Below are 17,386 nucleotides of genomic sequence, written 5' to 3'. Positions count from 1 at the left end.
AAATATTTTACTTTTACAGTCATATGCTTTACTATGTTATAGAAATACACCTGTACACCTACATTAATATAACACATTTTAGAATAACCAGTTTTAAAACTTGCATCTACAGTAAAATTATATATCATGAAGGCATGATACTAAGGTAAATAGGATTGGTAATAGTAAAATGACACAGTGGAATTTTGAATAGAAATTACATAACCACGAAGCACATCCTTTCTAAATTGACAGAATTCTAACAGAATTTGTAAGTGGCAACTTTTCATGCAAGAGAAACAAGTGGTAGTTTAGCATTGACTCAGAAAGATTATATTTCACTTCAAAATGGCATTTGTTCTGCCCATTTTTCTTTCAACCTATGAAATGAATGGAGTCTGCCATCAGTTCCTATTCATGCCATTTCTGTCACTGCACACTAACAGCACTCCCTTGGTGGCCAGCTAAAGTTGGCATAGGTGCAGAAGGGAGAAGGGGCCATCCTCAGATGACCCAAACCATGCTTAACCCTTCCTGGAAGGAGCATAAAATGATTTGGACCAGACAGAAGACATAAGTTTTGAGTATTGCATTGTTCCTCAAGTTGGAGGAATGAGATTAAGCCTTATTTGGGTCACCAGAAATGGCTGAAAATGAACTTTTCTGCAGGGGCAAGAGGTAGAAGTGGACTTTTCAGGGTGAAGCAGGTTTCCAGCACTTCCATAATGTAAGAAAAAGATACAGTCACCAGAGATGGCTGTTGCTGCGATTCATCAACATGCCATGTAGAATCCCAGCAAGCACATAGTCAATAATCAGCAGAGCCCTCAGAGATGTAAACTGTGTTAGCAGATTAATAATCCTTCTGCAACAGACAGTTGTGAACCAGAGTTTGGTGCAGGGGATGGACCTTGAATGCTCTGTTACAGGGGCAAATATATACAGATCTAACAGAATAAATTTTCTAACTCTTCAACCATTATGGTTCTACAGGGATCAAAAGATTCTGTTTTTTCCTTTGTCACAAGAAATGAGGTGACTTGTAAGAGTACCTGGTTCAGTTTATTATTTTGTGCATGTTAAAGTGGTCAGATGCAAGTTATCTTTGATGCTACACCCTAGTGAGCAATTCTGAAGCCCCATTTTGAAGCCCTTGTCTTGATGGTATTTTGCTAGTCACCAGCAACACACAGTGTGTTACAAATAAAAAATATGTGATCATAAAAAGAAAATCAGTAAATACAAAGAGAGTGAAAGATTAAGTCAAAACAGGAGAAAGCTGTGTCAGCTTTTTGTTAGACTCAATAGTTTGCTTACTGCTGACAATCACCTTTTCTGCAGGAACACATCATCAGAAAAATACATTTTATTGTATCCCTCAGGAAGCCTGACGTAGAAGGAGAAAAAAGGCTTACTGGTCAATGAAGCATGAATATAGCCCACTGTATTGTCTTAATAGTTGAAGAAAATGTTTTGGGGCAGGGGGTTTTTGTTATGTTGGTTGGTATTTTACACTGTGTGGAAAGAAAATTAAAAGATAAAGAAGTTACATGAAAGGAATTACCATGACCTTTGAAGCTGACAAGTCCACTTCCTCTATCATTAGACACCACAGTTCCACTATTCAAAGAAGAATAAATTGATCTAGATGTCTTAGGTAACAAGTTTTGATCAGGTCTTTGCATGCTCATGAAGGCAAAAGATAAATAAATATTAAAGACCCCATTTATTATTACTACTATTGTACACTTCGATAACTAAGCAAATCTTTTCAATAAAGTCCCATTGAATTTATTAGTAACACTGTACTCTATCTACATATTTAACGGTAAGATTAATCATCGCACCAGAACATATTTAAAGGTAGCGGGCCAGCAAAAGAAGGCAAGTAGTGATTGACCCCTATTACAGGGATTAATAAACCCTTTAATAATCATGAGTAGCAAGGCCAAAAGGCTGGGAATAATGTACAGATATGCTAAATCTCCTGATCTGGTCAACTTGTGATCCCATGAAATAGAAAGAAGTGCTTTAGTGTGAACCTGTGCAAACACGTATTGTAAATGCATGGTGGACAAGCAGCACAGCATGCGCTCCTATGGAATTCCTGGCTACTGAAAAGGCTATAAATGCTAGAAGCAATGTAGACAGGCCTCCTGGACAAGATATCGCTGATTTGCTCACAAAATATGGAAAATTACCATTTAAAAATGCCATAGACATCTTCTAAGGCCAGACTGTGCCCTCTCAGAGATGCAGAGCATCAGCCAAAGGCAAGCAGCGATACGTAGTTAAGATCCCATCATAAAGCAAAACTGGGAGTAGACATGGGACTCCTGTCTCCCAATTATATGAACAGCTTTTCTGCACATAAGCTTAAAAAAATATTAAAGTCATTTTCTCTTAAAATAGTGTGACTACGATTTCCTGGAGTTTCTTGTTGATAGTTGTTGTTCTGTTTTTGTTGTTTTCTTTTTCTAGAATTTATGTGTTACTTGCTAAAAGCCAACAAAATAGGAACTAAGTTTTTGAAGTATGCAGGAAAAGTCCTTACATTGATAAAAGATGTTAAACTATAAAGTTCCTCATAGTTCTACCATCTGTAACAAATCAGAAAAATATTTCCACTTTTTTAACTGCATTTTTACTTACAATACAGTTGCAACTGTAGATCAGTTGCAACTGTAGATCAGTTGCAACTGTAAGATTGTTGCGTACTATGCCTTTTATACTCAAGATATCCCAAAGTACGTTATGGTGTTATTAATTAATTAGCAGTTACTTAATTAGATACTCCATTAATAGTATCAAAGATAGTTGTATATTACACACTGTAGACATTATCTCTTCTGCAGTACTCAAATAGCCGTGAATACCACAGCTTGGATTATTAAAGGGTTCTGAAACACATGGAACTAGCCTTGGGATTCTTCAAAGGTGCCAAAGGACTTCTAACTTATGCAAGTCAGCCCTACAAACTGGAGAGAGAAGATCTTCACTAAACTAATCAGGAGGAGCACATTTCTGAGCACTAATAAACACAATTTATGAAGGTTTTATTCAACCTGCAGTACAGAGGGACAAACCATCAACTATCTTGGCCACAGACTGGATGCTACAAAGCAGAAATACTTATCTCTTCATAGATGATTCTAATCATAGAAACACAGAATCAACCAGGTTGAAAAAGACCTTTTAGATCATCAAGTCCAACCATTACCCTAGCACTGACAAGACCACCACTAAATCATGTCACTAAGGGCTTCATCTACACGGTTTTGAACGCTTCCAGGGACGGTGATTTCACCACTGCCATGGGAAGCCTGTTCCAATGCCTGACCACCCTTTTGGTGAAGAAATGTTTCCTAATATCCAATCTAAACCTCCCCTGGTGCAGCTTGAGGCCATTACCTCTTGTCCTTCTCCTGTTGGGAGAAAAGACTGACCCCCAGCCCACTATAACCTCCTCTTAGGTAGTTGAGAGAGTCATAAAGTCCCCCGTGAGCCTTCTCTTCTCCAGACTAAACCATCCCAGTTCCCTCGGCTGTTCCTCATCACACTTGTGCTACAGACCCTTCATCAGCTCCATCGCCCTTTTCTGGACCTGCTCCAGCACCTCAATGTCTCTCTTGTAGTGAGGGGCCCAGAACTGAACACAGGATTCAAGGCGCAGCCTCACTAGTGCCAAGTACACAGGGACGATCACTGCCCTGGTCCTGCTGGCTATGTTATTTCTGATACAGGCCAGGATGCCGTTGGCCTTCTTGGCTGCCTGGGCACAGGTTCGGCTCTATTAATCAGCACTTCCAGGTCTTTTTTCACCGATCAGGTTTCCAGCCACTTTTCCCCAAGACTAGAGCACTGCATGGGGTTGTTGTGGCCCAAGTGCAGCACCCAGCACTTTGCCTTGTTGAACCTCATATCATTGGCCATAGCCCATCAATCCAGCCTGTCCAGATGCCTCTGCAGAGCCTTCCTATCCTTCAGCTGATGAACACTCCCAGCCAACTTGGTGTCGTCTGCAAATTTACTGAGGGTGCACTCGATCACCTCATCCAGATCATCAATGAAGACATTAAACAACACTAGCCCTAATACTAGGCCCTAACACCAAGCCCTCAGGGACACCACTAGTTACTGGTCACCAACTAGATGTGATACCATTTACCACCACTCTTTGGGCTCAGCCATCCAGCCAGTTTCCAACCCAGCAAAGAATCCACCTATGCACACCATGAGCAGCCAATTTCTCCAGAAGATTGCTGTGGGAGACAGTGTCAAAGGCTTTACTTAAGTCCAAATAGACAGTGTTCACAGCCTTTGCCTCATCAACCAGGGAGATCACTTTAGAAGCAGATCAAGCAGTCAAGCAGGACCTGCCCTTTATGAACTCATGCTAACTGGGCCTTATCCTCCCGTTAATTCAAGGAAGATGCCTAAAGTGAATATGACTTGAATGAAGCAGAGAGCACTGCCTAACAGAGTTATGTGATTCAATGGTGCAAATTAAGTCGGGTGCAACTGCAAGAGCTGGCACTGAGCAAACATTTCCTTCCCATCTTTCTAAGGACTGCAGAAGTATGCTGAAGAAGTTTCACAGCTTGGAGGGAGGTTCACTTTCATGCTCAGATTACTTTCTGGTCAGCCAAAATTTTGAAAAAGATTTGCGTGGGCCTATTCTTAAGTCACACAGCCCAAATGTGGAAGGCTCTAAAGCTAAATTTTATTAAATAAATTAGAAGAACTAACTTAAGAGGAAATTCAAAATGAGAGTAGAAATTAAAAGGGATTGTAAAGAAGACTCTATCTATTGCATCCTCCTGCTGTCTGTCTCACTTTTCTTCCTCTCTCTGTTTCAGCCTATACCTTAGGAGACTTTCCCTTCAAGTATTCTGCAGCTCTCAGGGAAAATATCACTTCCCTCTCCTCCAGAAGGTTTCACCTTCTACAGACTGCAGCAGGCAGAACAGCTTTCCTTCCCACTTCCAAGCTGCATCCTGAACATAACCCTAAAACATAATCTATGCCAATATATCCTAAATTCACATCAGCAGATTAAGCAGTTACACTACATCACATTTCACGGTGCCATTCAGCCTAGACACCTTTGCCTGGAAACAAATACAAAATTTAAAGTAAAATTTCATTGTAAGAGCACAACCTGTTCAGAATAGTTAAATATATAAACAGCCAAATGTATTATAGCTAAATGTAGAAAAAGCTATTTAAAGAACATTCAGTGTATCCTGTTGATACATGTTGTTGTATATATTTACAATCATGAATTTAGAGAGGCCGAGATTTTATTCAATGTATATTTGTTTCTACTTTAAACCTTTAAAAAGCCATTGTAAGTATTTTCACCCTTTACATAAACATATGAGACTTTTTATAAGTGCTTTGGTTTATAAAGACACACAGACAACAGATTAATTCAATTAGGAAAGAAACCGAAACTAAAAAAATCTCGCTGCATTTATATTGTATCATAGGATGACAATGATAGCACAAAGATAAAAAATACTAAACATAATCAAACTGCCATATGAGAAACACCTGATGAAAGCAATCTTGTAATTTTTATCTGGCTGACCTACAGAAACAAGATTTTAAAACTGTTTTCAAAATCAGGTGAACTCTGAAAATAAAATAAATACACAAAGTTACAGAATTATTTCAGTGACTTACAGAAGAAAATGTTTGATTCTCTACAAGTACCATTGATGCATTCTGTGGTTCATTTTGGTGACTCATTTTTCTGTAAGAATTAAAAATATCTACAACACGAATCCCACCTTTTTTCAAAACATATTTCCTCATCTAAACTTAATTCTCAACACATTTCAAATTCAAAGTGTCAATTAGCTATAATGATTTACCAAAGAGCCTAGGTAGTTAGTTATCTTGAGCACTGCATAGACTCTTAACTATGGAAAAAATGTTAATGATGTTACAGAATGGGTGTTGCATTCTTTTACTTTTAAAAAAGTTAACTGAAAAAGAATATACTGAAACAATTTTTTTAACAATTACTTGCTTTTCTTTGTATCCCCAATCTTTTGGAAATATGCAGAAGACAGTTTCATCTTAGTTTTGGGTTTTTTCAGTAAAATCTTAAAATCCAGCGTTTCATTTTCTCTAAGTCATCAAAATCATCCATGTTTACATTTTTCCACTTAATATTTTTGAAATACTAAAAACGAAACAAAAGAAAAACAACCCAACAACTGATGTTTAGAGAAAGAGAGAGAACCACTGTCACATTACAACAGCAATAATCCCTTCCTACTTCGTGCTGGACTGGGAAATATCTAGTGTGTTGTTGGCTCAGATGTGCAGCCCAGACCTTCATCTCAAATCCAATAAAAGATACAGGTGATTCAAGTGGCAGCCAGACAGAAGTTAAAGAACCACACAGCGAAGTATAATCTGTAAACTTCCTGAACTTCTATGTTTAAAGTTTCACAGGGAAAGCTCTTGAGGACATAGAAATCTCCTATACAAATTCAGCACTCACAGCTCAGATCTCAGTTCCCACCACAGAGTATTTGGAACCCACAAGCTGGGTATTTTTGAGCCAAAGTTTCTCCAGGAGTCAGCCTAGTGCACATCCTAAACACAGCTACTACAGAGCTCAGTGCAAACATCAGCTGCCACGTCATGACAGTATAGTCTCCTCTTCAGAGTTCTCACCAGGAAAACATGTTGTAGGCTGCCTCCTTTTTGATAGTATTAAAACCAACTCCTCCTACTTTTGCCTAGCAGGGTGAGGGCCTCATATCCTTAGTGTAGGCAAGGGAGAAGAAACAGCAGGATTCACACCAGCATGGGAAGAACATTCAATTTGTACACAGAGAGAAAGAGACCAGAAGAAGTCAAATGACACAAGTATTCGGCAGGGAGAGGGGACTCCTACAGTCTAATTTCTGTTTCCAGGCATATTGCTTCCTTGTGTATTAAAAATCATTGAATGAAGTAGAAAAAGAACATTGGGAGATAAGACTACAATACCATCCTGACATCATCAACGGTCAAATATGGTTATTGAGGACTTATGGTTATTGAGCCTTTTCACCTCTCTATTTTGATTTTTTCAAAACTCCTGGCTGCTTTCACAGTCAAAAGGAGTCATTAAAATCAATTCAGAATGTCAGTAATGAGTGCATGTGAGAACAAACAATAATTAGGTGAAGAAAGCCATTTAATTGAGGAAAACAAATTTCAAAGCAATTATTTAATCCTAGTATTACTGTTAATTTTCAAGAAACCCTTCTCTTTCTTTAATGAAGGCCGATGACTTTCAATATGGTTAATATGAGAATTTTAAACTCATATCCAAGGAACAGACCTATTCCCTTACTCAAGCTTTTGTATTACAAGAAAACTTTGTGCTTTCTAAAATGCCAGAGCGTTCCCAAAAGAGCAAAGTCCAGACAGAAATCTTGACTTGAAATTCTAATTCAGTACTCCTGAGTGCCCCTACAACTCCCTAAGAATATATAATTACACTGGTAATTATTTTTAAAATATTTTAAAAAATTGGATATGTTTCATATAAATTAGTGATAAAGTGATATTAAAAGAGAAATATTAAAGAGGAATATTAAAACTGTAAAATGAACCACTACAATCAAGGGTGCCTGTGAATTATTTTTGGGTGAGTGCTCACTTAATGGGCAGCTATTCAACACTTTGTTCTACATTCAGCACTTGGTGTTGGGCCCGTGCCTCATTTACTGCATAATACACAAACCCTTTTCTAAAGACAGAATTTGTTTCTCATGTGGCTTTCTATAGTATTCATCACTACCAGTTTCTAAGTTCTTCAGAAAAATTAATGAATTTGTTACAACATTACTGAGAGATGAGCAGGCATTATTAGTCTCATTTTATAGGACAGGGAATGAAACAAAAAGACCAACGACAAAAATATCCATTAATCATGACTAGCCAATCTGAAATACCTAGAGCTCAATTCTTCATAATACTTGAATTATATAACACTACACATGACCATTCTTGTTTTGCAGTTCCTTCCATCATTCACTGTAATTTGTTCCACTTTTACAAAAAAAACAGGAAAGGAACATACCTTCATCTTTCTGTTACATTATCACTGATTCTTTCCCTAAAAATTCATTCAGTGCTTTGTAGAGGGAAAGTTCCTTGGGAAATAGTATGTAGCCATGTTATTAGAAGTTTTACTATCATGCCCTAATAAAGAAGCAAATCGAAAATGATTGTGTCAGCAAACTTAATTCTTCTGCTTTCCTGGCACCCACTGCCTGAACAGTGTGTTTCAATAAAAAGGTTTTATTAAGTAATTTTAAGAATCAGGTTGGAGTAAATTCTAGAGAACCACTTTACTCTAGAGCTAGCTTCTCCCCTTCCCCAGGTCTTTCCAGCAGAGTTTCCCTGTTCACTACATGTCTCAGCAAAGAGGGAAGAATGAACCCCAGTTCCCAGAAAAGGAGCAAGAACATACATTGCTAGACACATTCATGGGGTTTGTAACTTTGGCCATTGGTCATTCTCCCATGGCCTCTGTCACATAGTTTCTTAAAACACATTTCTAAAATTGAACAACATGGCAAAAGATTTTCACCCATATACAGAATTTCTGAGAGATATGTCTAGCATTTTGACTCCAAAATTGAAAGTTTAGCAAAAGTTCTAACCCAAAAGGACCGCATTGTATGTCAGACAGCCATATGAACAGAGCATGCAACCAGGCCCACTCACAAGTCTCATTCCCAACTACAACCTAATGATCACACAACTTTTATCTGAATACAATTTTTTTTTCTGAATAAAAGATTTCTATTTTCTGAATAGAAAAACAGTGCTGTTCTATCTTAGCTTCATGAAACCACTTAAAGTTGTAAGAACCTCCCTCACAACTGCAACATCAGACCCATCACAGTCAGTCTTCCCACATTTTTCTATTTAGGGAAGTCTCTATTCATGCCAATTCTAAAATTCACAGTCTCACCTCCTCACTGCACAGGCTGTTTGTCTCTCTCCTGCTCTTTCTATCGATTGTTCTCTATTTCCAGCAAGAGTTTGTTGAGAACAGTCCTATTCATATTCCTCTCCAACAGCAAAAATCATCTTGCTTTTGAAACCAAGTTCCATTATCAAATGCTATAAATCATATTCATTTGTGACTGAAATAAATTCTGCTTTTATTATACCAAAGTTAGGGGGTTACCACCAGACCTATTTCCAGTCATGATAATTATTCTGAACTTTCAGAGCAGCTGCCTGATTCAGTCCTCTGTTGTCTGCATCTAGCAGTCATCTACTGCCTCATTTTCATTGTTACACTGAAATATGTTGGTGTCTGACATTACTTGTCCATTGTGAGAAAACAAAAAGTCATTTACTGTGAAGCCTTTACTATAAACTAGCAAAACTTGCATTTCTGCTGAATGTAATGAGTGCAGAATGAGCTTCAAAATACTCCAGCACTTACTATTTATACATCTTTTCCCATATAAAGAAAGGGCATGAGAGAATGAATTTCACAGAAGTTCGAAGTTTTGAAAATTGAAAAAGGACAAGTCATTGTTTCTTTTCTGTACATTAAAAAATGTACTAGGCTAAAAAGCCCATGGAAAGACAGGGATTAGAGTCATAATCAGCAAACCTGGTAACTAAATTTAATTTTAAACAGAAATATTTTCTCTTATGAAATTTTCAGCTGCTATTTTGACAGATCTAATAAGTTGCTGGTTTTGATCCTAAGGGTGAGGCAGATAGATACAGAAAAAGATGTCCTGTGTTACAATTTTATTTGGCTAGTATGTTACTATATATTATTATGTCACTAATAGTATAGGCTTACTCTATATAGACTAAAACTTTCTGAAGATGGTGTCTTTCTAAGACAGATATGCACAGAGCTTAGGTGAGTAACCCTTGATTCTCTCTACCGACTATGGAAACATCTAGAAGGTTATTTAAGGCCAGACACATTAAGTTTTAAAAAGCTCGTGAGGCAAGATGCACCTCACTGTAACTGCCATAGAAGTAAATATGTAGGTATGTCAATGCCATGGTAAACAAGGAAAGACCTGTTGCTGAAATCTAAAAACCGAAGAACATATATAATTACCTGGGTTCTTTTAAGCATGGAGTCTGAAGATTATGTTCCTAAAGGTTTTAAACCATAGACCACAGCCGGCTGTCATTTTGTCACGGATAGTTCACCAAACTCTTAACCGAAAACACTGCAACAACTGACAGGATTTCTGTGAACAGCTGCAGACCCTTTTCAAATTCTGCCCATGACCATGTTCTATAGAGTTTGGAAACCAATGAACTAGAGAATTTTGATCAAAATATTAGTAAAATTAAAAAAGGTCTAGATGTCTCTGATGGTGGAGCATTTCAAAGCTCATGGCACAGGCATCATGATTAGTCAAAAAATATAAGTGTTATTATTTGACAGTAAGGACTGCTCAGGAAACGAACTTTTGTCACAACAGATTCATTGTAATATCTTAATTCTTGTGATATTCTTGAAGTGTTAGAAGAGCGGGAGAAAAATGCAAACAGAATCAAGAAAAAAACTCCAAACTTATTAAAATCTTATGGTAGAAATTCAAATTTATCTCTCCATGATGTTTTCTTCACAAGGATCTAGATGCATTACCAACTTTACAACACTCATACTAATACTACAACTCTAACATGAAACAGCATTTTGCAGTATACTAGCATCAATGCTCCTTAACCTGATTCTCTTTATTTTTCTTTAGTGATATAGTCTATACAAACTGAAAAGATCTCCGATCTCCTTGTTCTGACAACTCAAATTTCACATCTAAGAACAACATTAAATTATTGTTTGACGTCATGTGTTATTCCCAAAGAGGGATGTTTCTTGTCATATAATTAATGAAAGCACTCAAATTTTAATGTTGTTTTAAATCGTGCCTTAAAACTTTCAGTTTATTGTATAATCCCTATAATTAAGGTAACATGTTTCCTTTTAAAAATAAAGAAATTGATTTTTATGTCTAAAATGGATCAAAGCCGATAATATGGACATGACAAAAGTATAAATAATATTTTTAAACTGTTTATTTTTTTATACATGTATATGCTCAAGTTTTCATATAAATTCAGAATATTCAGAAGTTACTCATACAATAACTTCTATCTCGATTATTAGCAGAGTTTTTATCCTGGTTCTTGAATAATTAAACACAGATCTCAGCAATTAAAGAAGCAACTTCTAGCTGATTCAGCCTTAAGAGGAGACAGAACATGCACTTCCTAAACTGGCTATAAATACACAAAGATAAGTAGGTGCCCCTGTAATATCTCAACATTTTCAAAATTCTCTTCTTTCCTTTTTCTCATTATTTAGTTGAACTTTGCTTAAGAAACCTTAAATCTACAGTCCAAATGTCAGAACTTACCCCATGTCGCTTGACTCCACGTGATTTGTACAAAATACACAATGTAAATTGAAGTTGAGATGTTTCAACTTTGCTGATATTCTTTGCTGTTTCTCAAACAATTTTAACATGTTAGTTTTGAGAACCAAAATCTCGTACAGCAAATAAATCCAGAACACTTTCAGCAAAAGTGCTCTTCATACTGGACAGAAATGATGCATGTCATATACATTGCTGTGCAGTCTCCCTTATCTTAAAGTCAGGAACTGCAACAGGTACTTGTATTGTAAAATATATAATATGCTAAATCGCCATACTTGCACAACGGACAGTAGAAACGCTTTTGCATTACAACTCTGAAAGGAAGATGTAACACAAGTACCTTTTCATTTAAAACACCATTGGGTATATTTAAGAAATATCTGTTGATTTAAATAATAACTTTCTCACTGCTTTTTCCTCGTGCTAAGAATTGAGTGCCAATTCAGCAAAAATCACTGATGGAATATTAACACTCCAAACATTCACAAATGACATTGCATATCCGTAATAATGCCTAATCCAGACTATAGAGCCTTTAAAACAGATAGGAGGAAATACTTCTGCCCTTAGTATAAAGTACAGAGTGACAAACTTGAGAAAAAATAAACCCAAATTCTCTTCCCCACTTCCTACAAATCTAACTTTTAGGGCTGGCAGTTAAGCATGTAAAATAAACTGTCTGGTTAAACTACGCAAATGGAAACAACAGAGGAAGGATAAATGGAGCCCAAAAGGCTGTTTTTCTCTACTCCAACACAGTTACCCACTCTTCAGAGGAGATTTATTCTTTGCCTGAGAGAGGGAACATTGGCCACCACAGCAGGGTTCACTGACTTCTTTCTGAAAGTGACTTGGAAAACTCAATTTCCACCTCAAACAGCTGCCAGACATTAAAAGAAATTCTGTTTCCCTAGCACTATTTTTTCTATAAACCAGAAACTAGATACAGCTGTGCTTTCATTAATTCATGACTTTTTTTGGCCATGGAAAGAAAGTACCAGTAACTGAAATGCACAAATAGAATAAGTCTCTTCCTCTTTCATTGTTTTTTTGTGTTCATTTGGTTGGTTTTTTTCAGATGATTAGTTTAATACAGAACTGATAGATTCCACTACTTTTTGACAGATATCAGGCACAAACGTTGTGACACACCTTTTCTAGGAAGTGAATTATAATGTAAAATGTAACAGCAAACTATAGCAAATACTGGCAGTCTGTTTGTTCTCGGTATCTGAAAAATGCTGATTGTTCCTATCACCTATACCTGACCTTCACAGACCATATATTGCAGTAGGCAATCCTTACCAATGAACATGAAGTAGGTGGCATATTTACATGATGTAGTTGTACGTTGTCTTCCCTAGATGAATTTCATTTTTCTCTTTCCACCATTTAGTCTACCGTTAATTCTAATAATGACATCTCTTCATCTTAGAATGGTTTGCGTTGGAAGGGACCTTAAAGCTCATTCAGTTCCAACCCCATAGCAATGGGCAGGGGCACCTTCTACTAGACCAGGTTGCTCCAAGCGCCGTGCAACCTGGCCTTGAACACTGCCAGGGATGGGGCGACCATAGCTTCTCTGGGCAACCTGTGCCAGTGCCCCACCACCTCTCTTTCATTAGCCATTCCTAGCGCAATGATAGCCTGTAACACTGTAAAATCTGCCTAGCCTGTGGTACCTATTTCTACTCAACAAGAGTGGAATTCTAAAATTCTTATTTTACTGATAAAAAAGTGTTAGATTTTTGCCCTTTTAAGATTTTTCTTTCCACATTTTGCATAGCTTGTCATTTTTCCAAAATTATTCTGATGGCCTTGGCATTTCCTTAAGGGGGTAACACAGTAAAGCATATTTAGTTACCCGTAACATAAAAAGACAAATCAAATACAGATATATTACTTCTCTACTAATATATCTTGATATTCCTTGACAGATACGTTTTTCAGCTTTCCCTTAATGTCTTGTTTGCTACTGTATCTATTTTGCTAATGTATACTGCTGCTTTTTGTCCTCTCTCAGTTTGCTCTTCTATTTCATGTCACCATTACACTTTATACCAAGTGACTAGCAAATTACACTTTGCTAACAATGGGTTATATTTCTAGAACATATTTTAAAACAATATTCACTATTCAAGCTAAGAAAAAGTGACAATAAATTAATATCAAGGACTCATAGGCTACTTTACAATATGCTGAAATTGAGCTGAGTTAGACAGTTAGAAAGTTGAACTTGACAATGTCCACATTTTACCTAATATAAGATTTGTTAAAGTTTGTGTAACCCAAGGTCTTGTCATCATCTTGAGAAAGAAATTACCTTCAATTTATTTAAGGTATCCTACAGAGCCCTTCATTCAAATACTCTGCAAAGGCTTCACAACACTAATTCTAAATCTGAGGCTGCTTTCTTGACTTCTTACAAATATGTGGGCTAAGATGAGGTGGTTCAGGACTCAAGACAACTGAAGAGCATACCTTACAATAACTAGCCAGCTGCACTAGTTGTTCAGCCTGTAACAACAGACGAGGCTAAACTACCCTCAAGTGCTTCATACTTGACAGTGGAGAACAGTACCCCAACTGATATGGAATAATACATGAGTTTCTGAGAACTCCCAGTCAAAGGAAACAACACAAGTTCTCCCACAAACCATAAGCCACTTACTGAAGTCAGGGTGGAGCTTTTTTCCTATTTCAATTGGTTCAAGATTTCACAACAGATCTTTCCTTGAAGTTCCACTGATCGAGAATTCTGTCTTTTCCCTGGCAAGTCAGCAAAGGAAGCAATGCAAGTGTAAAACCACCACAAAGGTTTTCCCTTTACTGTCAGAAGGGAAAGTAAAGGGACACTGATGGATCCTTTACTATGCCATTTGCTTCTTGCAACTCCAGCCCTGGGGAGCTCTGAGGTCTCCCAGGTGTTTGAGGACTGACAGCTTCTGTCTTTGTAGACATGTCAGAGAAACAAACAGAGACACAGCACACTGTATATACAGCACAAGGATTCAAAAAGTATTCATCCTTATGAAACCCAGCTCAACATGCAGACAAAATAAAATAAAATAATTGTACATATGTAGATATTTGTATCGGTTTCCTTCTCATTTAAAAAACTGTTTCACATATGGGCTACAGTCCCATACAAGGCAAGGTATTTGGGTGACATGGTTTAGTGTGTGGTGTCGCTGCCCATGGCAGGGGGGTTGGAACTAGATGATCTTAAGGTCCTTTCCAACCCAAACCATTCTGTGATTCTATGATTTCTTCTGAATGAGTTTTCCAAGCCATAGAGTCTCACTCTTACCTCATCAAGATTTTCAAAACTTATAGTTCCATAAATAATCATAATTCGTACCTGTTTAAATTTCCTAGTAATAGGTAAATTTTAAAGTAGTAGGTATTTTACTGTAATACTATATGTTTGTGAGACAAATAATAATATAAGAAATAATTATGGGACCTCTGAGGTGATAAAGGCCTCTAGTTCACACTTTTATTTGCATACATTACAATGTATGTTTATCTATTATTTTCTTCTACTTAGCAGTTAGAAAGCTAGTTCATCCACGGTAGTGGCATCTTCTTTTGACTTAGGCGTGGCATATCTAAATAAATAGTCACTATAATGACTTTGTCTACTTTAGCAAAAGTTATTAAATAGTATCAGTAAGCAGATGCCAGTTAGTAAATTCAGTTATACATCAGCAAAACCTACCAGAGAAAGCAAATAATCATCATTAAAATAAATGTGTTTTTTAAAAAAACAAAGAAAATCCCCAATATTAAAAAAAATAAAAACGTACAATGAAATACTGTCCAATTCACAGCAAAGTCTGACAATGATTGGCAGCAAAACTGTTTCTTTAGCCTGCCCAACAAAGCCACAAGCCAACCCAGCATTTGGCAAATGAGTATGCAGAGCCTGGGGTGAGACCGTAATACTTTATTAGGAGTTTCAGGTTCTTGGTGTGGTTATTGTTTTAATTCTCTGGAAGGCAACAGTTGGTTTGTGTGGTTATTTTAGCTCAGGGCAAAGACTCCATTTGTCTGCTGCTCTTTATGTGTTCCAAGTTGGTAGGTTTGTTGCGGCTGATCTTGTCTCAAACTATCCTAGAATTGTCTGATTTAAACTATAATCTGTTCCACTAGACTCTTTAAACACTAAGAAGATTTCTTTTTAAATAGAATTTATTTGTGCAAGCCCATATATTCAAAAGAGAATGTGAGTCATTATTGTTACTGTATTGATAAATAATAAAAATTGCTTTAGTCTGTATCAAAGTCAATCAGTGTTAGATACAACTGGTGGAACTCATTATTTTAAGTCAAGCATGAGAGTTTTACAGCTTTAGTATATATTTTGTTTAAATAAATGTTTCCCCAAAAGAAAACATGAATTCTACAAATCAGTATCAAAGCATCTAACTGCTGCTATTCATCTCACAACTCCACTAAAATAAACACTTTTCATAGCTAAAATTTATTGTTTATACCCTTTGAGTTTCAACATAATTTTTAAATATCTGGAAAATCTCCACTAACAGTTTTATTAAAATTGCTACTTGCTATTTATCTTCTAAAATACTCTCCTTGGAATGTTCTTGAGTTTAATTTTTCTCTAAGTATAGCAAGTCTGCCACCTAGTGCTTTATGGGTACCTGTAGTACACATTTTATTTGATAATATATTTTTTTTAATTTTAATAGAAGATGCCATGCTCCAAGTCCCTGAATGCATACACATGACATGCATGTTTGCCTACACACACTCAGGGTGCTCAAAAATCACATTGTATTTTCTTACTGACAGATTGCATTACATGTTTCAACAGCTATTACACTATATTTGCATTTCTTGACTAGCATGCAACCATCTTATACTGTGCTCTTTGCTGTCAGGTCTGAAAGTCTCACAGCAATTTTAAAAGGAAAAACCTGTAATTTGTTTTTTTAAAAACAACATAAAAAATAATATTATGTCAGTATAGTATGACAAATATTAGGGAAGCCAATGTGTCTTCGGCCCTGTGCAGCGCTATGCACAGTCTCTTATTTGGAGGGGAGTATCGTCAAAGTGTGGTACCCTTAGCACTGGAGACACACAAACCTTGGAATGGGCTCTGAGCTAAATGCTGCTGAGATTACCTGCTTGGAATCCAGTAACAAGTCTTTCTTAGTGGCATCCTACACATAAGAAAAAAGCTGTGGAATGATGAGGAAAAGGAAGCATAAACCAGATTTCAAGCAACAGGGCTGGAGCAGCTCAGGAAATGATTTCTATAAGATCCCAGTGTGCCACTCTCAAACTGAGAGCATCCAGAGCCAAGTTTCATCCAGATCCGGCACCCATCTGTCCCTAGAACAATTCCTTTTGCAGAGTTTGCTTATGTCCACTCTTCTGTGAAGATGATGACCTAGGGTGCTGAAAGTTTCATACACTGAAGCGTGCTGCCCTGCAACACACCACTGCTGACTATTTTAAAAGAGCGATGAACCTGCAGAACCCAAGTTGAGAAGCTACTTGTTCTCTCTCTTCATTGGTAGTACCCAGAAATAATAAAAAAATGCTTCTAAACATTTTTTTAAAGGGTAAAAGGGAATAAGAAACTAAAGAATGTAAATCCATATGCATTTTTTTCAATTACATTTTCATAGCTGGCTACTAGATTGGTCTTAGCTAGGAATTTTCCTAGTGGAATAAGCAACTCGAGTGCTCGACTCATCTGGGAATTCTAACAACTATGCAGGCAAACAATACAATTTACACACACAGTACTGATTTGTTGTATGCTTTTGCATTTAGTAGTATTGGACTATCAGTTGTACTTCTTGTTTGAAACATAGCATTGGAACCATGACACTCTCAGTAATGTACATAAAACAGACATTTTGGAAAGATTTTGACCTTAGAAATATAGATATCTAAGAGAGTTTCTGAAGGAAAGTATCGCA

The 17,386-nt window shown here is 36.8% G+C and overlaps 1 protein-coding gene across 5 annotated transcripts in view; it reads right to left on the bottom strand.

Moving 5' to 3' along the window:
* ATRNL1 (attractin like 1) overlaps nucleotides 1-17,386 on the bottom strand; it is a 513,588-nt gene that overhangs the window by 301,351 nt on the left and 194,851 nt on the right. The window lies entirely within an intron of this gene.

The sequence above is a fragment of the Strigops habroptila genome, chromosome 5 (genome assembly GCF_004027225.2).
Source record: "Strigops habroptila isolate Jane chromosome 5, bStrHab1.2.pri, whole genome shotgun sequence".
Taxonomy (NCBI): domain Eukaryota; kingdom Metazoa; phylum Chordata; class Aves; order Psittaciformes; family Psittacidae; genus Strigops; species Strigops habroptila.
The sequence above is the reverse complement of the archived record's forward strand: the minus strand, read 5'-3'. Positions and strand labels throughout refer to the sequence as shown.